Below are 25,934 nucleotides of genomic sequence, written 5' to 3'. Positions count from 1 at the left end.
TAGAGGAGCTGTAGAGTCACTATAGAGGAGCTGTAGAGTCACTATAGAGGAGCTGTAGAGTCACTATAGAGCAGCTGTAGAGTCACTATAGAGGAGCTGTAGAGCCACTATAGAGGAGCTGTAGAGTCACTATAGAGGAGCTGTAGAGTCACTATAGAGGAGCTGTAGAGCCACTATAGAGGAGCTGTAGAGTCACTATGGAGGAGCTGTAGAGTCACTATAGAGGAGCTGTAGAGTCACTATAGAGGAGCTGTAGAGCCACTATAGAGGAGCTGTAGAGTCACTGTAGAGGAGCTGTAGAGTCACTATAGAGGAGCTGTAGAGTCGCTATAGAGGAGCTGTAGAGCCACTATAGAGGAGCTGTAGAGTCACTGTAGAGGAGCTGTAGAGTCACTATAGAGGAGCTGTAGAGTCGCTATAGAGGAGCTGTAGAGTCACTATAGAGGAGCTGTAGAGCCGCTATAGAGGAGCTGTAGAGTCACTATAGAGGAGCTGTAGAGTCACTATAGAGGAGCTGTAGAGTCACTATAGAGCAGCAGTAGAGTCACTATAGAGGAGCTGTAGAGTCACTATAGAGGAGCTGTAGAGTCACTATAGAGGAGCTGTAGAGTCACTATAGAGGAGCTGTAGAGCCACTATAGAGGAGCTGTAGAGCCGCTATAGAGGAGCTGTAGAGTCACTATAGAGGAGCTGTAGAGCCGCTATAGAGGAGCTGTAGAGTCACTATAGAGGAGCTGTAGAGCTGCTATAGAGGAGCTGTAGAGTCACTATAGAGGAGCTGTAGAGTCACTATAGAGGAGCTGTAGAGTCACTATATAGAGGAGCTGTAGAGTCGCTATAGAGGAGCTGTAGAGCCGCTATAGAGGAGCTGTAGAGCCACTATAGAGGAGCTGTAGAGTCACTATAGAGGAGCTGTAGAGTCACTATAGAGGAGCTGTAGAGCCGCTATAGAGGAGCTGTAGAGTCACTATAGAGGAGCTGTAGAGTCACTATAGAGGAGCCGTAGAGCCGCTATAGAGGAGCTGTAGAGTCACTATAGAGGAGCTGTAGAGTCACTATAGAGGAGCTGTAGAGTCGCTATAGAGGAGCTGTAGAGCCGCTATAGAGGAGCTGTAGAGTCACTATAGAGGAGCTGTAGAGTCACTATAGAGGAGCTGTAGAGCCGCTATAGAGGAGCTGTAGAGCCGCTATAGAGGAGCTGTAGAGTCACTATAGAGGAGCTGTAGAGTCACTATAGAGGAGCTGTAGAGCCGCTATAGAGGAGCTGTAGAGTCACTGTAGAGGAGCTGTAGAGTCACTATAGAGGAGCTGTAGAGCCACTATAGAGGAGCTGTAGAGCCGCTATAGAGGAGCTGTAGAGTCGCTATAGAGGAGCTGTAGAGTCACTGTAGAGGAGCTGTAGAGTCACTATAGAGGAGCTGTAGAGTCACTATAGAGGAGCTGTAGAGTCACTATAGAGGAGCTGTAGAGCCACTATAGAGGAGCTGTAGAGTCACTATAGAGGAGCTGTAGAGTCGCTATAGAGGAGCTGTAGAGCCACTATAGAGGAGCTGTAGAGTCACTGTAGAGGAGCTGTAGAGTCACTGTAGAGGAGCTGTAGAGTCGCTATAGAGGAGCTGTAGAGTCACTATAGAGGAGCTGTAGAGCCACTATAGAGGAGCTGTAGAGCCACTATAGAGGAGCTGTAGAGTCACTATCGAGGAGCTGTAGAGTCACTATAGAGCAGCTGTAGAGTCACTATAGAGTAGCTGTAGAGTCACTATAGAGGAGCTGTAGAGCTGCTATAGACGAGCTGTAGAGTCACTATAGAGGAGCTGTAGAGTCACTATAGAGCAGCTGTAGAGTCACTATAGAGGAGCTGTAGAGTCACTATATAGAGGAGCTGTAGAGTCGCTATAGAGGAGCTGTAGAGCCGCTATAGAGGAGCTGTAGAGTCACTATAGAGGAGCTGTAGAGTCACTATAGAGGAGCTGTAGAGCCGCTATAGAGGAGCTGTAGAGTCACTATAGAGGAGCTGTAGAGTCACTATAGAGGAGCTGTAGAGCCGCTATAGAGGAGCTGTAGAGTCACTATAGAGGAGCTGTAGAGCCGCTATAGAGGAGCTGTAGAGTCACTATAGAGGAGCTGTAGAGCTGCTATAGAGGAGCTGTAGAGTCACTATAGAGGAGCTGTAGAGTCACTATAGAGGAGCTGTAGAGTCACTATATAGAGGAGCTGTAGAGTCGCTATAGAGGAGCTGTAGAGCCGCTATAGAGGAGCTGTAGAGCCACTATAGAGGAGCTGTAGAGTCACTATAGAGGAGCTGTAGAGTCACTATAGAGGAGCTGTAGAGCCGCTATAGAGGAGCTGTAGAGTCACTATGGAGGAGCTGTAGAGTCACTATAGAGGAGCTGTAGAGCCGCTATAGAGGAGCTGTAGAGTCACTATAGAGGAGCTGTAGAGTCACTATAGAGGAGCTGTAGAGTCGCTATAGAGGAGCTGTAGAGCCGCTATAGAGGAGCTGTAGAGTCGCTATAGAGGAGCTGTAGAGTCACTATAGAGGAGCTGTAGAGCCGCTATGGAGGAGCTGTAGAGCCGCTATAGAGGAGCTGTAGAGTCGCTATAGAGGAGCTGTAGAGTCGCTATAGAGGAGCTGTAGAGCCGCTATAGAGGAGCTGTAGAGTCACTATAGAGGAGCTGTAGAGTCACTATAGAGGAGCTGTAGAGCCACTATAGAGGAGCTGTAGAGCCACTATAGAGGAGCTGTAGAGTCACTATAGAGGAGCTGTAGAGTCACTATAGAGGAGCTGTAGAGTCACTATAGAGGAGCTGTAGAGTCACTATAGAGGAGCTGTAGAGCCACTATAGAGGAGCTGTAGAGTCACTGTAGAGGAGCTGTAGAGTCACTATAGAGGAGCTGTAGAGTCACTATAGAGGAGCTGTAGAGCCACTATAGAGGAGCTGTAGAGTCACTGTAGAGGAGCTGTAGAGTCACTATAGAGGAGCTGTAGAGTCGCTATAGAGGAGCTGTAGAGTCACTATAGAGGAGCTGTAGAGCCACTATAGAGGAGCTGTAGAGTCACTGTAGAGGAGCTGTAGAGTCACTATAGAGGAGCTGTAGAGTCGCTATAGAGGAGCTGTAGAGCCACTATAGAGGAGCTGTAGAGTCACTGTAGAGGAGCTGTAGAGTCACTATAGAGGAGCTGTAGAGTCGCTATAGAGGAGCTGTAGAGTCACTATAGAGGAGCTGTAGAGCCACTATAGAGGAGCTGTAGAGCCACTATAGAGGAGCTGTAGAGTCACTATCGAGGAGCTGTAGAGTCACTATAGAGCAGCTGTAGAGTCACTATAGAGGAGCTGTAGAGTCGCTATAGAGGAGCTGTAGAGTCACTATCGAGGAGCTGTAGAGTCACTATAGAGGAGCTGTAGAGTCACTATATAGAGGAGCTGTAGAGTCGCTATAGAGGAGCTGTAGAGCCGCTATAGAGGAGCTGTAGAGCCACTATAGAGGAGCTGTAGAGTCACTATAGAGGAGCTGTAGAGTCACTATAGAGGAGCTGTAGAGCCGCTATAGAGGAGCTGTAGAGTCACTATAGAGGAGCTGTAGAGTCACTATAGAGGAGCTGTAGAGCCGCTATAGAGGAGCTGTAGAGTCACTATAGAGGAGCTGTAGAGTCACTATAGAGGAGCTGTAGAGTCACTATAGAGGAGCTGTAGAGTCACTATAGAGGAGCTGTAGAGCCGCTATAGAGGAGCTGTAGAGCCGCTATAGAGGAGCTGTAGAGTCACTATAGAGGAGCTGTAGAGTCACTATAGAGGAGCTGTAGAGCCGCTATAGAGGAGCTGTAGAGCCGCTATAGAGGAGCTGTAGAGTCACTATAGAGGAGCTGTAGAGCCGCTATAGAGGAGCTGTAGAGCCGCTATAGAGGAGCTGTAGAGTCACTATAGAGGAGCTGTAGAGTCGCTATAGAGGAGCTGTAGAGCCGCTATAGAGGAGCTGTAGAGTCACTATAGAGGAGCTGTAGAGTCACTATAGAGGAGCTGTAGAGCCACTATAGAGGAGCTGTAGAGCCACTATAGAGGAGCTGTAGAGTCACTATAGAGGAGCTGTAGAGCCACTATAGAGGAGCTGTAGAGTCACTGTAGAGGAGCTGTAGAGTCACTATAGAGGAGCTGTAGAGTCACTATAGAGGAGCTGTAGAGCCACTATAGAGGAGCTGTAGAGTCACTGTAGAGGAGCTGTAGAGTCACTATAGAGGAGCTGTAGAGTCGCTATAGAGGAGCTGTAGAGTCACTATAGAGGAGCTGTAGAGCCACTATAGAGGAGCTGTAGAGTCACTGTAGAGGAGCTGTAGAGTCGCTATAGAGGAGCTGTAGAGCCACTATAGAGGAGCTGTAGAGTCACTGTAGAGGAGCTGTAGAGTCACTATAGAGGAGCTGTAGAGTCGCTATAGAGGAGCTGTAGAGTCACTATAGAGGAGCTGTAGAGCCACTATAGAGGAGCTGTAGAGCCACTATAGAGGAGCTGTAGAGTCACTGTAGAGGAGCTGTAGAGTCACTATAGAGGAGCTGTAGAGTCGCTATAGAGGAGCTGTAGAGCCACTATAGAGGAGCTGTAGAGTCACTGTAGAGGAGCTGTAGAGTCACTATAGAGGAGCTGTAGAGTCGCTATAGAGGAGCTGTAGAGTCACTATAGAGGAGCTGTAGAGCCACTATAGAGGAGCTGTAGAGCCACTATAGAGGAGCTGTAGAGTCACTATCGAGGAGCTGTAGAGTCACTATAGAGCAGCTGTAGAGTCACTATAGAGGAGCTGTAGAGTCACTATAGAGGAGCTGTAGAGTCGCTATAGAGGAGCTGTAGAGTCACTATAGAGGAGCTGTAGAGCCACTATAGAGGAGCTGTAGAGCCACTATAGAGGAGCTGTAGAGTCACTGTAGAGGAGCTGTAGAGTCACTATAGAGGAGCTGTAGAGTCGCTATAGAGGAGCTGTAGAGCCACTATAGAGGAGCTGTAGAGTCACTGTAGAGGAGCTGTAGAGTCACTATAGAGGAGCTGTAGAGTCGCTATAGAGGAGCTGTAGAGTCACTATAGAGGAGCTGTAGAGCCACTATAGAGGAGCTGTAGAGCCACTATAGAGGAGCTGTAGAGTCACTATCGAGGAGCTGTAGAGTCACTATAGAGCAGCTGTAGAGTCACTATAGAGGAGCTGTAGAGTCACTATCGAGGAGCTGTAGAGTCGCTATAGAGGAGCTGTAGAGCCGCTATAGAGGAGCTGTAGAGTCACTATAGAGGAGCTGTAGAGTCACTATAGAGGAGCTGTAGAGTCGCTATAGAGGAGCTGTAGAGCCGCTATAGAGGAGCTGTAGAGTCACTATAGAGGAGCTGTAGAGTCACTATAGAGGAGCTGTAGAGCCGCTATAGAGGAGCTGTAGAGCCGCTATAGAGGAGCTGTAGAGTCGCTATAGAGGAGCTGTAGAGCCGCTATAGAGGAGCTGTAGAGCCGCTATAGAGGAGCTGTAGAGCCGCTATAGAGGAGCTGTAGAGCCGCTATAGAGGAGCTGTAGAGTCACTATAGAGGAGCTGTAGAGTCACTATAGAGGAGCTGTAGAGCCGCTATAGAGGAGCTGTAGAGTCACTATAGAGGAGCTGTAGAGCCACTATAGAGGAGCTGTAGAGTCACTATAGAGGAGCTGTAGAGCCGCTATAGAGGAGCTGTAGATCAGAGTGAAGAGTGAAGAACACTCTCTCTGAATCAATCAGCAATAGAAGAAAGACTGACTGATCAACACTTCAGGCACGTTTGTTTCTTTCAACTTCTGCAACAAAAAAATAACGAAAAGGAAAAAATAAATAAAATCAAACTGCTCAGAGAAAATTGTTGGCAATCAAGAAATCCAATAAGTTCTTATTTTCAAAGAAGTTAACAGTGTTTATGCACACATTAAAAGTCATGTTGTCTTGGTTTTAGGCGTTCCGAAGGATAATAAAAGCGTCAGAACTCTGCTGTCATCAGCTGTTTTCAAGCAGAGAGCAGATCCTGTGTTTCCTGCCACGCTGTTGTTTCACCCAGTGGAACATAGAGAAATAAAAGTGGATTGAATGGATCCTGAAGGTCTACATCTGAACACATGCTGTGCACATGCAGGGACACTGGTCCCTATTCACTGATCACTGATTGATTGTGTTTTGTGTGTGTGTGTGTGTGTGTGTGTGTGTGTGTGTGCTGGTGTGTGTGCTGCTCCACAGTAAACATTACATAACTGACTGCTGTTGACAGACCACTAAATGACAATTCATTAATGACAATCAGAGCTGCTGTTTGCACAGGTGGCAGGAGTGACCATGGCACTGCAACACCGCTGAGGCAACACCGCTGTGAGGGAACACTGCTACTGAGGGAACACTGCTGCTGAGGGAACACCGCTGCTTAGGGAACACTGCTACTGAGGTAACACTGCTGCTGAGGGAACACCGCTGCTTAGGGAACACTGCTACTGAGGGAACACTGCTGCTGAGGGAACACTGCTGCTGAGGGAACACCGCTGCTGAGGGAACACCGCTGTGAGGGAACACTGCTACTGAGGGAACACTGCTGCTGAGGGAACACCGCTGCTTAGGGAACACCGCTACTGAGGGAACACTGCTGCTGAGGGAACACCGCTGCTTAGGGAACACCGCTACTGAGGGAACACTGCTACTGAGGTAACACTGCTGCTGAGGGAACACCGCTGCTTAGGGAACACTGCTACTGAGGGAACACTGCTGCTGAGGGAACACTGCTGCTGAGGGAACACCGCTGCTGAGGGAACACCGCTGCTGAGGGATCACTGCTACTGAGGGAACACTGCTGCTGAGGGAACACCGCTGCTTAGGGAACACTGCTACTGAGGGAACACTGCTGCTGAGGGAACACCGCTGCTGAGGGAACACCGCTGCTGAGGGAGCACTGCTGCTGAGGGAACACCGCTGCTGAGGGAACACCGCTACTGAGGGAACACTGCTACTGAGGGAACACTGCTGCTGAGGGAACACCGCTGTGAGGGAACACCGCTGCTGAGGGAACACCGCTGCTGAGGGAACACCGCTGTGAGGGAACACCGCTGTGAGGGAGCACCACTGCTGTGTCTTACCACACGGGGGCAGACCATGCATCGATGTCTAAAGCTGCGTTCACACCGCCAAGTGCTTTCCGCGATTTTGTGTCAAAGACAATTGAAAACAAATGGGAACGCGCATTCCAGCCGCGATGAGACGTGTTTTCGCTTCGCGTCGGGGCGTTGGATTTTGCATCCGACACTGAAGTTGGGAAATCTGAACTTTGACGCGTCGCGATTTTGTGGCAAACCAATCAGAGAGCGTCTCCATGGTGACGTAGGTCAGGGAGCAGGGACCGGAGAAAGCGACACTCATCCTGGCGCAGCTCCTGGAGCAAATAGTGAAACTCGCAAAACTCCGTCTGTGGATAATATCGTGTTCGTCCTGTCCGCCCACGGCGTCGTTGTCTGGCTTTATGAAGCAGATAAAGCCAAGCCACCCGCTCAACAGGGTTAGCCATGATGCTAAGCTAACACAGGAAATACGACCGGCCGGCCGGCTTCCCACCAGACGCGACGCGTTCGGTGTGAATTTGGCCCCGCGTTGTTCAGCGTCGTACCTCAGAATTGACACGCGCTCAGCTTCTCGCGTTGACGTGATTTTTGACGCAAAATTGCGTTAGGTGTGAACGCAGCATAATTAATCATGCAGAAGAAGCCCAAGGCTCCGTGTTCACTCAAAGCTGCATCTTTATTGCAAAAGAACCAAACACAACATGGCATCAGGAGTGGCTCACTTTGAAGTCAGCTTCTAGCTTCTATGGACGAGCAAGCACGAGTGTCTTCCGGCGCTTCAGCAGCGAGAGCAGCAGCAGCCGTGTCGGCAGGCCCCGTCATGGCGGCAGCAGCCCCTGAAGTAACCTTCTCCATCAAACCACCAGAGCCCTTCCACTTTGCAAGACCACACGAATGGGAAAGGTGGATCAGATGTTTTGAGTGTTGTAGAGAGGCCAACCCGAACGACTCCTCAGATGCAAATCAAGGAAACACACTGGTTTAATGGGAGATGACGCTCATGACATGCTAACTAACAAGTGTGCAGCATTAGCAATGCAAAGACACTAAAACATATTTTGTCCCAAGAAAAAATGTGATTTATGAACGGACAAAGTTCAGCAAGAGAGTGCAGCAGTCGTGTGAACCAGTGGACCTGTTCAGCACAGCTCTATTGGCATTAGTGATGGGAATTCTGGCTCTTTTTAGGGAACCGGCTCTCTCAGTTCGGCTCACTAAAAAGAGCCGGCTCTTTTGGCTCCCAAACAGCTCTTCAGATTTTTTTTGTTGCTTTAATCGATATATTACCAATAATAATGTAACGTTATGCACAAAATGAATTAATAATTTATAAAAAAAATATATTATACTACTATATTATGATAGCCTTTATTTTTTCACTCTGCAGTGAACTTTCAACTAATTTAACCTTTTAACTTTTTTATACTAAGCAACTTTAAAGTCAAGCAACACAGAATTCCTGAAAAACACATGACACAACAAAATGTAAATTACAAATATTTACTTTTCAGTGCAACAACAAATAAACTATGAAATACAAGAATAAACTTTTAGCTTTTTTATACTTAACAGATTTAAAGTGAAACACAGGATCCCTGAAAAACACACGAAATATAAATTTAAATGGTAAATGGTAAGTGGACTATACTTGTATAGCGCTTTTTACCCTGCATGACAGAGCCCAAAGCGCTTCACACTGCAACATCACATTAACCTGTTCACACCATACTCGGTGGTGGTAAGCTACTATTGTAGCCACAGCTGCTCTGGGGCAGACTGATTTACAGATCTACAAAAAAATAAATTCTCAAATACAAACAATTTTAGCTTTTTATACACTCAACAAATTTAAAGTCAAACAACAACACAGAATCCCTGAAAAAAAATTAAAAACAACAAAATAAAAATTACAAATATTAACTCTTCAATGCTATAAATAAACTATAAAATACAAGAACTTTTATCTATTTACAATTCAACTTTTGACCAATTTAGACTGAAACAACACAGAACCCCTGAAAAACACGCAAAAAAAAAAAAAAAATTAAAATAACAGAAGAAAACAAAAAGAAAAAAATCAGCATTCTCTACTGAAGATTGGCATTTAGAAACGCCAAGTGCCTCAGCTTTGAGCGACTGATTCGGCTTCTTCCATCGGTGATTATCTGACCTGTTTAGAGAAGATTCTCTCAGAGGGGACTATATGACATTTTGGTCTTGCAGACAATGCTCTCTGCTTTTGGAGCCATCAATATAATTAAAATGAGTCCAAATTTGGCTCCTTTTCCTGATATGACTAATTTCTTTTTTACTTTCTTTCTTTTTGTCCCCCATGTTGCTCTCTCTCTCCTCTCTTGACCTGTTCCTGTGCTCACTGTGCTGCTCTGTGTGTGTGTGTGTGTGCTCGGCTGCAGCCCCTCCCCCCTCTGCTCAGCACACAAGCAGGCAGACAGAGAGAAAAAGCATCTCGAAGGGAGCCGGCTCCTGATTGGTAAGGTAAGGTAAGGTAAGGTAAGGTACTTTATTGGTCATTATACAGTGAATGTACAACGAAATTTGTTTCTCTGCATTTAACCCATCCATCGATGCCACTGAGCCGGCTCCCGTCGTTCACTTCAAAGAGCCGGCTCATAGAGCCGTTACGTTCGCGAACGACACATCACTACTATGCATTGGCATTGGCAACTTTATTTATTGAACATTTTGCAACAAAACCTGACATACAACACAACAAAATACACACAGTAGCCCAATTTGGAATAACTCCGCTGCATGTCACCAACCATCCCACGACCCACCCCAACCATAAGGCCAACCCGACAAACATACACACACACATGGAGGTGGAGAGGAGAAAAAAAAAAAGGGGGGGGGGGGGGGACAAGATAAAAAGAATAAAAAAATAAAATATAAATAAAATAATATATGTGTGTGTGTGTAGTATATAAAATAAATAATATAAATTAATTAATCATGATTAATCACAAATAATCGCAATTTCCAACTATGTCTGAAATATGCCCTTTCTTCCTGTATTGCATTAACAAAAAAACGACAGGATGTGATTATATATATTTAAAACGTGATGTGTTTGATATGTAAGGCTTCAAATAAAATAAATATTCAAAAAACTAAAACATGCACACCATAACATAATGTCTGTGTGTGTCTGCAGTCCCTCTAAAGTTGACTTTTGGCAGGAGTTAGAATTTTCAGGTCTGTAACAAATGTAGTAGCACAAGAAAAGTAAAACTAAGAGATACCACTTTTTTTCTTGCACAACTGTCCTTCAGTCCAGCCTTTTCCAGCCACTGGTATGTTTTTCCAATGTCAGCCACTTCTTCAATGTGTCGGTGGTCCATGCCATGCAGGGCTTCGTCTGTCCATGATGGCTCCTCTGGCTCCTCCTTACTGGGCTTTTGATGTCTGAGGCATTCACCTAGCAGATCATCACTGGGAGCCATCTTCTTGGTATACTCATGGAGGCTCTTGGTTTCCTCCTGGATAGTGGCTCTGACACTCACTAGTCCTCGGCCTCCCTCCTTTCTCTTGGTGTACAGCCTCAGTATGCTGGACTTAGGGTGGAACCCTCCGTGCATTGTAAGGAGCTTTCTTGTCTTGATATCAGTGGCTTGCATTTCTTCCAGTGGCCAGGATATTATGCCAGCAGGGTATCTGATTACTGGTAGGGCGTAGGTGTTTATGGCCTGGATCTTATTTTTGCCATTCAGCTGGCTCTTCAGGACCTGTCTTACTCTCTGTAGGTATTTGGCTGTGGCTGACTTTCCAGCTGCCTCCTCATGGTTACCATTTACCTGTGGGATCCCCAGGTACTTGTAGCTGTCCTGCACATCTGTTATGTTCCCTTCAGGCAATTCAACTCCTTCAGTTGTGATCACCTTCCCTCTTCTAGATACCATTCTTCCACACTTATCCAGTCCGAATGACATCCCGATGTCATTGCTGTATATCCTGGTGAGGTGGATCAGGGAGTCGATGTCACGCTCATTCTTGGCATACAGTTTGATGTCGTCCATGTAGAGGAGGTGGCTGACAGTTGCTCCGCTCTTGAACCGGTATCCAAAGCCGCTCTTGGTAATGATCTGGCTGAGGGGGTTCAGGCCTATGCAGAATAGCAGGGGGGACAGGGCATCACCTTGGTATATGCTGCATTTGATGCTCACCTGTGCCACTGGCTTTGAGCTGGCCTCTAGACTGGTCTTCCACAGCCCCATTGAGTTCTGAACGAAGCTCCTTAGAGTCCTGTTGATGTTGTACAGTTTCCAGCACTCCAGTATCCACGTGTGGCATTGAGTCAGAGGCTTTCTTGTAATCAATCCAGGCAGAGCACAGGTTGGTGCTGCGGGCCTTGCAGTCTTGGGCGATTGCCTTGTCAACCAGTAGCTGGTGTTTGGCCCCCCTGCTGTTATTGCCAATCCCTTTCTGTGCTTTACTCGTGTACTGATCCATGTGCCTACTTATCTTGGCCGCTATGATGCCTGATAGGAGTTTCCATGTGGTGCTGAGGCAGGTTCTAGGCCGGTAGTTTGATGGTATTGTTCCCTTCTGGGTGTCCTTCATGATGAGGACTGTCCGACCTTGGGTTAGCCACTCTGGGGGGGTCCCTGATATTAGCAGCTGGTTCATTTGTGCTGCAAGGCGTTCATTGCAAGGTGTTCATGGAGTACAGTTAGCTTCTTAAGCCAGTAAGTGGCCCCGGGGGTCTCCAAACCTTGGTGTGCGGGTTCCCTTGGTCTGGCAGGGTTGGAGGTCAGGCACTGGAGCCTCAGTATTAATGACCTTTGACTTCTCCCGGTGTGGGCAGCCCCACTGGTGGTGTTTCCTAAGACGCTCAGTGCCAGGCCATGTCTCCACTTCTGTGCGAATTAAAATGGTAGAATGTCTGTTTGTATGTGTGTATGTGCACCTGGCTGTCTGTGTCTGTCTCTATGTGTGCGTGTGTGTGTGTGTGTGTGTGTGTGTGTGTGTGTGTGCATGATGATCGATGGTGCAGTTTTTTTTTTCTTTTTTTGCTTTTATGATTGTTTTTACTGTTCAGCTCTTTGCGTTGTTTTATTAATATGAAAAGTGCTCTACAAATAAAGTTTGACTGATAAAGTTTGATTGGAAGGTGTGGATCTTGTCGGGCCCTGGAGCTGTCCAGCTCTTCATTTTGGCCACTCTTGCCTGTACATCTGCTGTTGTAATTACTACTGGGTGTAGTTCTGGGAGGTTGCTGTGCTCTGCCTGCAGGCCTGCCAGCCATTGGGCACTGGTGTTGTGTGACACATCTTTCTCCCAGACACTCTTCCAGTATTGCTCAGTCTCAGCCCTGGGTGGGTCTGCTGTGGTCTTACTACCCTGCCACTGAGATTAGACCTTAGCTGGATTGTTGGAGAACACCCTGTTTATCCTCCTGGTCTCCACTTCTCTGGTGTATCTCTTTAGGCAGGTAGCTAGGGCTGTGAGTCTTTGCTTAACAGTCTCCAGTGGCTCAGTTATTGACAGCTTTCTGTATTTCTTGGGCAGTTCTTTCTTGAGATTCACCCCTCTGCTTAGTTCTGTGAGGAAGCTGACTTCTCTCCGTGTTGCCATGATTTTTGCCTCTAGCCTTCTTTTCCATGGAGGTTCTTGGTCACTCCGGCTACTCATGCTGTTCATCTTGTAGCCAAGCATCTCTAGGACGACTGTCACTGTTGCATATATCAGCTGATTGGTCGCAGTGATGGTGCTGGTAGGGATAGTTATCAGTGCTGTGTTCACATCTTCCAGTAGAGATTCTGATGGTACTTTATCATTACTTAGCCTTGGCAGCCAGGAGGGTGTTGAGTTCCTCCAGGACGTCATGATCTTCTCTCTCAGGTCAGCTGCTCTCGTGTTCAGCTCTGTTATTGGGGCTTGGTACCCAATCTCGTAGGACCTGTCGTCCTGGCTCCCCCTGAATGTAGCATCTTGTACCGTGGCTGAGGTGCTGGGTCTTGGTACCCATTCCTGTTGCACCTCATCAACCTCCAACTGTGACAGTAAGTTCCTCTTGCGGATATTCGAGCACTGACTTAGTAGCTGTTTCTTAGTCAGCTTGGATGTTGGGTTTCGAAGTAACCGTTGTTCCCACATTGTCTGCATGTATCCCCTTTCGCTGGGATTACTGCTGTAGTAGCATTCCATTAAAAGGAACCCCGACTATAATGATAAATTTGCTCTATGTGGTTCAGCTTGCTGTCAGTAACATATCTATGAATAATTTAAAAAAATATATATATTCAGTTAACTATATTTTAACAAAGTTTATTTCGCACGGAGGCCGCCATTGTTGTGCACGTTGCAAAGCATTCTGGGTAGTGACGTCACAAAGTTGTTTCACCTCTCAGCAGTGTTTTTAGGAGTGATCTGCTCACAGCTTTGTAAGCATGAGTGTTCAACCCTTTCAATTCGAACCAACACGAAACCAAATACAGAGCGAGGACGAAAATGAAAGTAACAGAGGAGATGACGATAAAAATGGTCGCTATCAAGAGGAAGAGAGAGTCGGTCACAGCCGCTGGTGCCTTTGTGGATGCTGCCTCCCAGTGGCGACCGAGAGAGAGAGCGTCTGCTGCAAAGAGCTCAATTTTCTTTCTGTCGCTGTTCATGGTACTTATTTACTTTACATCGTCACGATTAACATAATTAACACAAAAATGACAAACGGAGATGGTTGCTCTCTCTACTTTACCATAGATCTCCCCTGTATCACAGCGCATCCAAACTTTCAGGCTGTCTGCAGAAACCCGGACGTCTTGTGGGCCCCGGCCAGCAGGGCCGGGGTGGGGCTGAAATTCAGCCCGGGAGCGTCGTGTGGAGACGCGTTTTATCTGAGGAGCGGGCGGGGGGGGTAGGTCCGGTCATACTTCGGTTTGCGGAGCGGGAGCAAATATATAACATACCGGAGAGCGGCCACGCACACGGCCGGGAGAGCACACACAAATCTTCTGTTATCATTTAAAATCTGGCACGGCGGCCTGATAACAGACAGTGTTCTTACCATATTTAACAGTCCAGAACACTCCACATCACGGCCATGTCCGGATTCTCCTCCTCCTCCCTGTTTCAGCTGAGCGTCACTTGCTGGTGTTATTCGGACTCGTTTTGAGTCATCATCGCGTTCCCCTTCCTTCTTTTTAAAAAATGACAGTAAATGTAACTGTCTTTTAGACATGTTTGATTCGCCCTTTGCTTACTCTCTTCATGAATAATCTCAGATGCAACAACTTTCTGTCAGAGGCGGGTTTGATTCACTGCGTCAGCAGATCTGCGGCTCTTTTAAATGACTTATTTTTTTAACCTTTAATTGTATTAAACAATCTGAAATTAGTAACACTTGTTCTGTGAATTAATGTTAGAATATTATTATTTTATGCAGTTAACGTGATTTCTGAGCACAGGTATGGGGAGCTGAACTCTCCCACAGGCATCTTCCCACTCTTTTCTTAATGTTCTCTCCTTAGGAGAGCTGTGGATGCTCACCACACTTCCTTTGTTTCCCTTGTTTTCAAAATTACATCCAAAAGTGACGCAATGTGGCATTTTGTTCAGTTGTAGCTGACGAGAGAAGTACTTTGTGAGTAATTTGTGGCTTTGCTCGGTGAACAGACAACTACCTGACGTCATCACTCCCAGAATGCATTGCGCGGCCAAAACATGGCCGCCACCATGTAAGCAATAATCCTATAAACGAGTGGCATTTTATAACTTATGCATTATGTTTATACTTTTCTAACAGCGTATTTTAAGTGTAGACATCAGCGACAACATTTGTAGAGCTAATAGACATTTTAATCGGGGTTCGCTTTAACACTCTGTTCTCCGACCTGCTCCACGTGGTAGGACTCTTTCATTTATGGTTTTGCTCATTCTGAGGTGTGGACATGTATGTGTTAAGTGCCTTGTCCAAGAGCCCAACTGGAGTACCATACGCCATAACATATAATAAAACGGGAGCTAACCTCTGATCACCTTCCAAGTGTAGCCCTTGTTTACTCACAGAATTAATTGAGCGGGCTTTGGGTTCGTTTTCAGCGTACACACGTACTTTCAAATATTTCAGCTTTATTTTCTCTCAAATGAATTGGATCTAAACAGTAGGTTTAAAATTGGCACTAAATACTAATATTGACCCCACTAATCAATTAACAAGAAGTAACGTCAAACACAAGGTAAAGTGAACAATGAATAACAAATTTAATTAGAAAATTCGGAAAAATAATATAAAATAAATAAAACACTTAGTAGTTTAGTTCACAATAAGCACAGTAAACAGCTTCCCCAAACAGATGAATCCCCCCACTCCAGGCAGTTCAAATGCAAGGGCAAATACTGGCCTATAAACAAGTTCTAAGCCGGCACAAATAACCTACGATGCAGGCCTGTGACGATGCTCGTGGGCGTTGAGACCAAAAACCACGAAGAGGTCGCTTCACTCAGAGAGCTAAAACAAAATTAATTACAGTACCTTGTGAAAGCGTATCCAAAAGATTAGGCTGAGAAAGGGGCAAATCCAGGCTCACGAAACAGCACAGCACGATGATGATGACTCTCCAGGTCCTCCGTCAGGCACATCCGGGTTCAGGAAACAGCAGTCACAATGGCAATGGTCCTCACGGTCCTCCGTCTCGTTGTCTAGCCGGCAACGATCCTCCACAAACTCCCTGGTCCCACCAAGTCGGCGAAAACGGTAGCTCACGGTCTCTTCAGATTAGCTTAACTGTGTTAGTAAGCCTCCGTGCTAACTAGCATGTCCTAAAGCAGCCAAACACCGTCCTGCAGCTTCGTGCTGAAACTACACGGGGTTCTTCCACCTTAGTCCATCCGTCTCAAAAGCGGCCTTGTCCAGCCTTAGCAAAAGCCCACTTCATCCCACAATTGTCCAAAAAGTAAGCTAGCACATCCACCGTACTGCAGCTGTCCCTCGTGCAGGCTGAACGGGACTCTTCCTGTTTTGCCCTGTGGTGCCTTCACTGACCGTTTCAAAATCGGACAAAACACATTTCACAGATACTACAATATAAATGAAATATTATTTAACAACATAAATTTTTTAACCTTGTAAATATATTTATTAAACACTTTACCATGAACTTGACGTTTATGAAACAAATGAATTTGTGCTTTTTATTTAATTTGTACTTTACAGTGTTTCACTACATATTTATACGGGTTACACCCTCCCCCCACTAAATGTCTGGTGTCCCCAACAGACTACCAAGAAACTAAATTAACTTGGGAAGAAGTATGACCCTTAACACATAGTTTTAGTCTTTGCCAATGGTAATTACAACACCTCGATGAATGATAGTAATAGGCTGATCTTTAGCTTTACCCGGCTCATCGTAAGTTAACCGAACCACAGGCTTAACCTGTCTCTTAGATCTCAGCTTAGGAGTTTCGGCCAAGGGTTTACGAGGTGTTCGTGGTTTTGGGGTTGTGGCAGACCGTGAAGCTCTCGGATCCGGTTCTTGTTCTGGGGCAGAATCTTCATTTTCTTCTTGATCACGACCTGACACTTCTTGTGCAACCACCACGGGGTTTGTCTCAGTTTCACTTTCTTGAGATGATTCTCTATCTTCCATTTGTGTTTCCTCATTGTCACTGTTATTGTCTGAATTATCACTGTCACTGTCATTTTCCTGATTATCGTCAACACTCTCTTGTAATGCTTCTTGAGATCTGAGAGCATGACTTAACTCCTCTCTCACTCTTTCACGAGTAGAGTAGCGTCTTTGGGGCTCATAGTACTCGTACTCAGATGATGAGTCAGAATCTTGTGACAGTTCGGGTTCAGCAACAACTGTTGACTGCTTTGGTTTCTTAGTTTTTACTTTCTGCTTGAAAGGACAGTCTTTATCTTCTTCAGAGACAGGCAATTGCACATGCTGGCCAATAGGGAGAATGTGATCCCTGTGGATAGTTTTGAGACCACCACTTCCACTCTCTTTCCTCAGTTGATAAACTGGAAGATTTGGCATTTTCCCAACAACTTGGTAAGGTATGGGATTCCATCTTGTTTGAAGTTTGTGTTTTCCTTTTAGCCCCCAGTTCTTTAGTAAGACTCTGTCTCCAACTTCCAAAGACTGGAAACTAACTCTCTTGTCATAGGCAGTTTTGTTCTTTTGATGAACTTTGTCCGCTGTCTCAGATGCCAATTTGTATGCTTGGTGGAGATCTTCTTTGAGCTTTGACACATAGCGGGAGTGACTACCCACAGCTTTGTCTGGTGTTGTCTCAAAGCATAGGTCCACGGGCAGCCTGGCTTCACGACCAAACATCAGAAAATATGGTGAATAACCAGTTGCGTCACATTTCGTGCTGTTATAAGCATGGACTAAATATGGGACTTGCTGACTCCACTGACGTTTCTTTTCTGTGCTTAGAGTACCCAACATTGAAAGTAATGTTCGATTGAATCTCTCTGGTTGTGGGTCTCCTTGCGGATGATAAGGGGTAGTCCTCGACTTCCTTATCCCCATTATTTTCAACAAGTCTTTGATCAGTCGACTTTCGAAATCTCGTCCCTGGTCGGAATGAATACGAGCAGGAAGACCGTAATGGACGAAGAACTTTTCAACTAGTGTCTTGGCCACTGTTTGAGATGTCTGATTCTTGGTGGGAAACGCTTGAGCATAGCGGGTAAAATGATCAGTGACCACTAAAACATTGCTCATGCCTCTGGAATCAGTCTCCATTGAGAGAAAATCGATGCAAATGAGTTCCATGGGACCACTGCTGGAGATCTGGTGAAGCGGCGCTGCTCGTTGGGCAGGAGTCTTACGCGTTATGCATTCACCACAGCTTTTGATGTGCTGCTCAATGTCTTGTGACATTTTTGGCCAGTAGAACCTCTTACGGAGTAAATCCAGGGTTCTCTCTGTGCCGAGGTGTCCTGAGTCGTTGTGCACAGACCGTAACACAACACCATGATATAGCTTTGGCAGGACTAACTGAGTGACTTCATCACCTGATTGACGTTTGGTGATGCGATAGAGCAGATTGTCTCTCAGCAGGGTCAGTTTGTCTTTCTCTCTTTTTATCAAAGATAGCTCAGGATTTGCATCTGACCAATGGTTCTGTTGGACAGCTTTGATGGCGGGACCAATGACAGGGTCCTCTCTCTGTGCTTGAGCGAGATCAGCTTTTGAGACATGTTCTAAGGACTGTAACTCCATTGTTAGTGGAAATGCATAGATGTCTGGGATGCATTCCGGTGAAGCTCCAGTTTGATCAACACATCTCATTTGACAATCTGGTGTTTCAGACACTTGAATTCTTTTGCAGATTGACTTAACAGCCACTTCAGGGACTGTTTCCCATTCAGTGTCTTCAAAGTTTCTGGAGAGGATGTCTGCATCAATGTTATGTTTGCCAGGTCTGTAATGAACATCGAAGTCATACAGGGACAACGACGCTAACCATCTGTGCCCCACTGCGTTGAGCTTTGCAGTTGACAGCACGTATGTCAAAGGGTTGTTGTCAGTACGTACTGTAAAACGAGCACCATACAGATAGTCATGGAAGCGATCTACCACAGCCCATTTTAAAGACAGAAACTCAAGCTGGTGTATTGGGTACCTTTTCTCAGATGGGCTTAGCTTCCTGCTAGCAAAGGCAACTGGCTTTAAGTCCTCATTATGTGACTGGTAGAGAACTGCCCCAAGCCCTTTAAAACTAGCGTCCACATGAAGTTCGTAGGGTTTGGTAGGATCTGCGAAGGCTAGTACTGGTGCATGGGTTAAACAGTGGATGATCTGATGGAAGGCTTTAGTGCATGCATCATCCCATCTCTCTCCAAAGGGCTCTGAATCTTTCAGATATGTCTTGTCAGGATCTGCGCTTTTCTTTCGACTCTTTTGTGTTGGAGCATAGCCTTTTGTTAGTTCAGTAAGGGGTCTCACGATTGCAGCGTAGTTGGCAATAAATCTCCGATAGTACCCGCAGAAGCCTAAAAACGATCTCAGAGACTTTAGGTCATGGGGCTGAGGCCAAGTGGTAACTGCCTCAGTCTTCTGGGGATCGGGAGAGACACCCTGCGCAGACACAATATGTCCCAGGTATTTAACCTGCGGCTGACAAAATTGACATTTGTCCAGAGAGATTTTTAGTCCTGCTTCTCCAAGACGATCCAGGACTTTTAGGAGTCTCTCTTCATGCTCCTCCAGCGACTTTCCGAAGACAATCAGGTCGTCCAAGTAGACCAGGACTTGGAGGAGATTCATATCTCCGACTGTCTTCTCCATTAATCGCTGGAAAGTCGCGGGCGCTCCTGTTATTCCCTGCGGCATTCTTTCGAATTGGAAGAAGCCGAGCGGGCAGATGAATGCCGTCTTCTCTTTGTCTTCTTCTGCCATGGGAATCTGATAATATCCACTACGCAAGTCGAGCACAGTGAACCATTTGCTTCCAGACAGAGAATCGAGTGCTTCATCAATGCAGGGAGTTGTGTACTGATCGGGCACAGTTCTGCTGTTCAGAAGCCTGTAGTCTATGCACATCCGTATTGTTCCGTTTTTCTTTCGAACTATAACAATCGGTGAGGCATAGGGACTTCGGGACTCTTTAATGATGCCGGCACAGAGCAACTCCTGCAGATGTTTCCTGACATCTTCGATATCTGCCGGTGCCAGACGACGCGATCTTTGTCGAAAAGGTCTTGAGTCATGGAGACGAATAGTGTGTTCAACATCTTTGGCAAGGCCAACGTCCCACTCATTGACTGAGAAGACATGGGAGCGTCGAGCCAGTTTTTGCCTGAGTCGTTCTTTCCATTCTCTGGGCACAGGTGAGTCGCCAAAGTTAATCTGGTTGCTGTCAAACTCTGAGGTTGCTGGTTTTTGGAGTGGCATAGAAATGACACTTTCAGTGCGATACATGTGACCAACGACCGTCCCCACTGGAATGACAGTCTCTCTGGCGGATTGATTCTGTACCAGAATTCTGAAACTGTTTACTTGTACGGCGTTCGCAGGCACTACCATGGGTTGCAGTAGGACATCACCTGGCAGAGGAGTAACTGGAGAAGAATCAACCATTAAAATCTCTGTGCCAACAGTCTGTTTGAAATCAACTTCACAGGTTATTTGCATGTCTTTGCCTGGAGGTATGGACAATGGATTTGGACCTTGCCATATTACACAGCCAACTTCATCATCTTGAGAGCTCCAAGTGGTTGAGTCTTTGAGTATAGGTTGCTGGTCTCTGTGAACTTGGATGCCCAATGTTTTGGTTATGTCCCGCCCCACCTTTTTACATTCTTGCACCAAGTTGCGGACATGGCTTGTGTTAGTCCCGACAATGACAGGCATCTGTTCTTCTTTGGGACTTGGACAGATCAGGGCAAGAACTGGTACAGTGTGACAGGTACCAGTAACTTCAGCAGGATACTCAACATCGACCACAACATAGCCACGATAGGGGTAACTGACATTGGACTCACTCAAACCCCAAAGGTCGAGACCAGTGACTGGATGTACAGGAACAGAGGGCAGATGGGCTTTGTACCAGGACTCAAATATTATGGTGACTTGTGATCCACTGTCGAATAGGGCATCACAAGGTTGACCGTTCACTTTTAGTGGCACAATACTGGGTGGCCCTATAAGTCCTTCTGGAATTCCAACTGGGGTGGGTGAAGTCAGAAGACCTTGTTTGACATTGCAGTTGTTGTCAGTGGCGGAGCTTGTTGGGGTACTTGGACTTTCTTTCATTATCTTGACTGTTTGAATGAGCTTTCTAATAACTTTGCTCTGATTCTCTGGATTGCGACATTTTGCCACAAAATGTCCTTTCTCACCACAGCGATAACAGAATTGTTCATCCACTGACTGTCTGTCTCGATTGGGAGACTTTGTTTTTGGTGTGGCCCCCACTGCTGTTACAGTAGCTGGTTTTGCGGAATGTTCTGCAGTATTATCTCTTTGAGCTACTTTTTGATGAAGCCTCTTTACTTGTTTCTTTAGGGCGGCAAGTTCTTGTGTGTCACTGTGTTCACTAGACTGCATTGTGGACACTGGCGGTAAACTTTTCTCATTGGTACCAGCGGGCTTAGGCATGCATGATGCTAGTTTGAGCTTGAGCTCTTTAACTTCAGCCTTCAGATTTTGTATTTCTGCTTGATCCGCTCCTGACTGTTTTGTCTGTACTTGGTGGACTGACGTATTGAGTTTTCGTCTTGAAGCCTCATACTCCTCCTCTGTGCGGATTTCACTTAAGAGTTGGAGGAATGTTGGAGGTGAAGATTTTCTCTCTCTCAGGCGCAGCTGGATTAACATGAGGTCAGAAGCGACAGCCCCTCTCAAGAGTTGTTCTAGACGAGCTTTATCCTTCCCCGAAGCTGGAAAACCTCCTCTTTGAATGACTTTAGTGAGAGCTCTCTCCAGTCGCCTTAGAAAATCAGACAGTTTTTCGCTTGGCTGTTGTTGCATTAGCCGGAAGGCGAAATAAAGATCATCTCCAGATTCAGCACTGCCAAATGCACTTTCCAATGCCTCCAAGTACTCAGCGGGACTGGCCTCAGAATCTGAATCACGGACAGACTTAGCCATCTCCAGGGCGGGCCCCTTCAAACTTTCCATCAGCCGACGCCTTTTCTCTTTATCAGAACAGTCACTTTCCTCTACCATAAGCCATGCCTGTTCAAGCCAGTGCTCAAATGTTTCTTCATTGGGAGGGACAGGCAAGTTCCCTGAGAACAGTCTCAAACGCCGATAACCACCTTCAGTTTGTGGTTTATGCATTTTCTCCAATAAATCGCCAACTGCTAGCAAGATAGACTCAGTGGAGTTAGCAGGAGGATGAGAACTCTGAGGTGGGCGAGTTGTGGGAAGCAAGCCTTGTAAATCTTCCAAAGTTTTGCCCTCAGCATTCAAAAGCGTTCTCAACTTCATAGTAAAATCATCAGTAGTTATAGGTTCACTGAGTGTGATGATCTGCCAACTCTCCCCACTATTCAGATTGAGCACTTCTTTGGGTGCATTGTCTTTAGGCACATCTTCTTTGCATTCACAAAGCACCATAAGGCGGCTCAGAGAAGTGTGAAACAGGCGACCTCTGACACGAACTCGTCCCAGACATTTTATTGTCTGTAATGTCTCCTCTATGTCTGCTACTTCCACATCTTCGGGTACCAGAACCATAAGAGCTTTAGCTTCCTCCAAGCCTTCGCCCCGACACCACCTCTTCAGCTCTGCAGCAAGCTCGATGCGGTCTGCCATCATGTTTTGGAGTCAAATTGATCAAAACTGAAAAGTTGGTTACTTTAAATCAACTTTAAGATTTAGTATAGCGCCACCTAGTGGACCCAATTCATCCCAGCGGTGCCTCCATTTTATGTAGCCCTTGTTTACTCACAGAATTAATTGAGCGGGCTTTGGGTTCGTTTTCAGCGTACACACGTACTTTCAAATATTTCAGCTTTATTTTCTCTCAAATGAATTGGATCTAAACAGTAGGTTTAAAATTGGCACTAAATACTAATATTGACCCCACTAATCAATTAACAAGAAGTAACGTCAAACACAAGGTAAAGTGAACAATGAATAACAAATTTAATTAGAAAATTCGGAAAAATAATATAAAATAAATAAAACACTTAGTAGTTTAGTTCACAATAAGCACAGTAAACAGCTTCCCCAAACAGATGAATCCCCCCACTCCAGGCAGTTCAAATGCAAGGGCAAATACTGGCCTATAAACAAGTTCTAAGCCGGCACAAATAACCTACGATGCAGGCCTGTGACGATGCTCGTGGGCGTTGAGACCAAAAACCACGAAGAGGTCGCTTCACTCAGAGAGCTAAAACAAAATTAATTACAGTACCTTGTGAAAGCGTATCCAAAAGATTAGGCTGAGAAAGGGGCAAATCCAGGCTCACGAAACAGCACAGCACGATGATGATGACTCTCCAGGTCCTCCGTCAGGCACATCCGGGTTCAGGAAACAGCAGTCACAATGGCAATGGTCCTCACGGTCCTCCGTCTCGTTGTCTAGCCGGCAACGATCCTCCACAAACTCCCTGGTCCCACCAAGTCGGCGAAAACGGTAGCTCACGGTCTCTTCAGATTAGCTTAACTGTGTTAGTAAGCCTCCGTGCTAACTAGCATGTCCTAAAGCAGCCAAACACCGTCCTGCAGCTTCGTGCTGAAACTACACGGGGTTCTTCCACCTTAGTCCATCCGTCTCAAAAGCGGCCTTGTCCAGCCTTAGCAAAAGCCCACTTCATCCCACAATTGTCCAAAAAGTAAGCTAGCACATCCACCGTACTGCAGCTGTCCCTCGTGCAGGCTGAACGGGACTCTTCCTGTTTTGCCCTGTGGTGCCTTCACTGACCGTTTCAAAATCGGACAAAACACATTTCACAGATACTACAATATAAATGAAATATTATTTAACAACATAAATTTTTTAACCTTGTAAATATATTTATTAAACACTTTACCATGAACTTGACGTTTATGAAACAAATGAATTTGTGCTTTTTATTTAATTTGTACTTTACAGTGTTTCACTACATATTTATACGGGTTACACAAGGCATAAGGAATATTATAGGAACATTTATTATTATAATTTTTTTTAATAATTCATTTTTTTGTGCTAATTGGCTTATTATTTTCACATAACCAAATGTTATGGCTCCAGATTGAGTCCATATAAGTGTACATGTAAATAAATGTTTGAAATTGTTCATGTTGCAATTGTGTTTCTTTTTAAGTCCTCAGTACAGGTGTGAAAGGGCGACATGAGGTCTGCCTTGACAGTATGGAAACCTGCAAAATCCAGAAAGTAGCAGGCTTGTTTTAAACTGAAAGATGCAATGCCTTCTAATGGAGATTTAAAAAAATACTGAGTTGGGTGAGTTTGGTTTTAAAAACCATGATTTGGAGTCAGCTCTCACCTGCTGCCATTGAGTGGGACGCTACACCTTTCTAATTAGCTAAAGTGTCATTTGCTTCTGAAGAATAGTTTGAGAAACAGTTTTTTTTTTTCAAAACAATGATTATCAGAAGTAAACAGAAAAACACAGGAGAGCCGCGAAAACACATAACTCTGAACAACAGCAGCGTTCCAGAGGAGCTATTCAAGAGAGACGTTCTCAGGTGTTTCCGGTCAGTGACAAACCGTGAAACCACTCAGAGTAGTCTGAAGCTTCCCACAGAGGAGGTGGTAAATGTTCCTGTCCCATCGCTCAGCCTCACACAGCCGACATGGAGCCAGACCTGATCCAGCAGGAACTCCTCCACAAACCTGTCCTGAGGAGGGTGAGCGACGGGCTTTCACCTGGAGCTCACCTGCCGTCTGGCCATGCTGACACACACACACACACACACACACACTCTCTCTCTCTCTCTCTCTCTCTCTCTCTCTCTCTCTCTCTCTCTATCAATAAAAACGGTGGTTAATGTCACTTACAAAGTCGGCTGCGGTCTGGTTCCAGCTCCTGGGGGTCCAGGTGGGAACCTGACTGGTGTGAATCCTCCTTCCTCAGCCCACTGAGGAGGACAAATCCACCGGGGAGACACACAACCAGGATCTGTTCACACACACCAGCGTGTGAAAAACTCTGCCCGTGAACAAAAATGTCCAACAGCACCGAGCTTTGGACAGCAGGTCCAAAAAGGGAGTAGAGGCGCCACAGCGTGTGTGTGTGTGTGTGTGTGTGTGTGTGTGTGTGTGTGTGTGTGTGTGTGTGTGTGTGTGTGTGTGTGTGTGTGTGTGGAGTAATGTGGGCCGGCTGGTTTTTCAGGTCTGTCCAGCCGGTGAGGCGTGTCGTCCTGTTTCTGGAACATGCCGGAGTTTCCACACCGCTCTTTGTCCAGCAGGCGTACCTGCACACACCTGAACCAGGTCTCAAAAGTAACTATTGTGAGGAGGCATGTAGGCCAAAGTGTCACGCCTGGGGTTGAGAACAGCCCCCCCTGCAGGGAAAGTGGAGAACTTCTGCCTGTATCAGCACAGGGGTGAGCAAGGAGAGGTGTCTTTGTTGGAGGCTGGAGGCTGGAGGCTGGAGGCTGGGTGGAGGCTGGTGGAGGCTGGAGGCTGGGTGGAGGCTGGAGGCTGGAGGCTGGTGGAGGCTGGAGGCTGGAGGCTGGAGGCTGGGTGGAGGCTGGTGGAGGCTGGAGGCTGGGTGGAGGCTGGTGGAGGCTGGAGGCTGGAGGCTGGTGGAGGCTGGAGGCTGGAGGCTGGGTGGAGGCTGGTGGAGGCTGGAGGCTGGAGGCTGGGTGGAGGCTGGAGGCTGGCTGGAGGCTGGAGGCTGGAGGCTGGGTGGAGGCTGGTGGAGGCTGGGTGGAGGCTAGATGGAGGCTGGAGGCTGGGTGGAGGCTGGTGGAGGCTGGAGGCTGGGTGGAGGCTGGTGGAGGCTGGAGGCTGGAGGCTGGAGGCTGGGTGGAGGCTGGTGGAGGCTGGAGGCTGGAGGCTGGGTGGAGGCTGGGTGGAGGGTGGAGGCTGGGTGGAGGCTGGAGGCTGGCTGGAGGCTGGAGGCTGGAGGCTGGGTGGAGGCTGGTGGAGGCTGGAGGCTGGAGGCTGGGTGGAGGCTGGTGGAGGCTGGAGGCTGGAGGCTGGGTGGAGGCTGGAGGCTGGGTGGAGGCTGGTGGAGGCTGGAGGCTGGTGGAGGCTGGAGGCTGGGTGGAGGCTGGTGGAGGCTGGAGGCTGGCTGGAGGCTGGAGGCTGGAGGCTGGGTGGAGGCTAGGTGGAGGCTGGAGGCTGGGTGGAGGCTGGTGGAGGCTGGAGGCTGGGTGGAGGCTGGTGGAGGCTGGAGGCTGGCTGGAGGCTGGAGGCTGGAGGCTGGGTGGAGGCTGGTGGAGGCTGGAGGCTGGGTG

General features: G+C 46.9%; 1 protein-coding gene across 2 annotated transcripts in view; it reads right to left on the bottom strand.

Annotated features, from left to right (window-relative positions):
- The window catches only part of ncmap (non-compact myelin associated protein), a 31,491-nt gene extending 6,699 nt beyond the window's left edge, over positions 1-24,792 (bottom strand). For both annotated transcript variants that reach the window (XM_030117406.1, XM_030117405.1), the window contains exon 1: positions 24,529-24,792. The gene's annotated coding sequence lies outside the window, so the exon portion shown is untranslated. The remainder of the gene's footprint in view (positions 1-24,528) is intronic.
- Between the last annotated feature and the right edge of the window lie 1,142 nt (positions 24,793-25,934).

Source organism: Salarias fasciatus, chromosome 19 (assembly GCF_902148845.1).
Source record: "Salarias fasciatus chromosome 19, fSalaFa1.1, whole genome shotgun sequence".
NCBI classification, from domain to species: Eukaryota; Metazoa; Chordata; class Actinopteri; order Blenniiformes; family Blenniidae; genus Salarias; species Salarias fasciatus.
The sequence above is the reverse complement of the archived record's forward strand: the minus strand, read 5'-3'. Positions and strand labels throughout refer to the sequence as shown.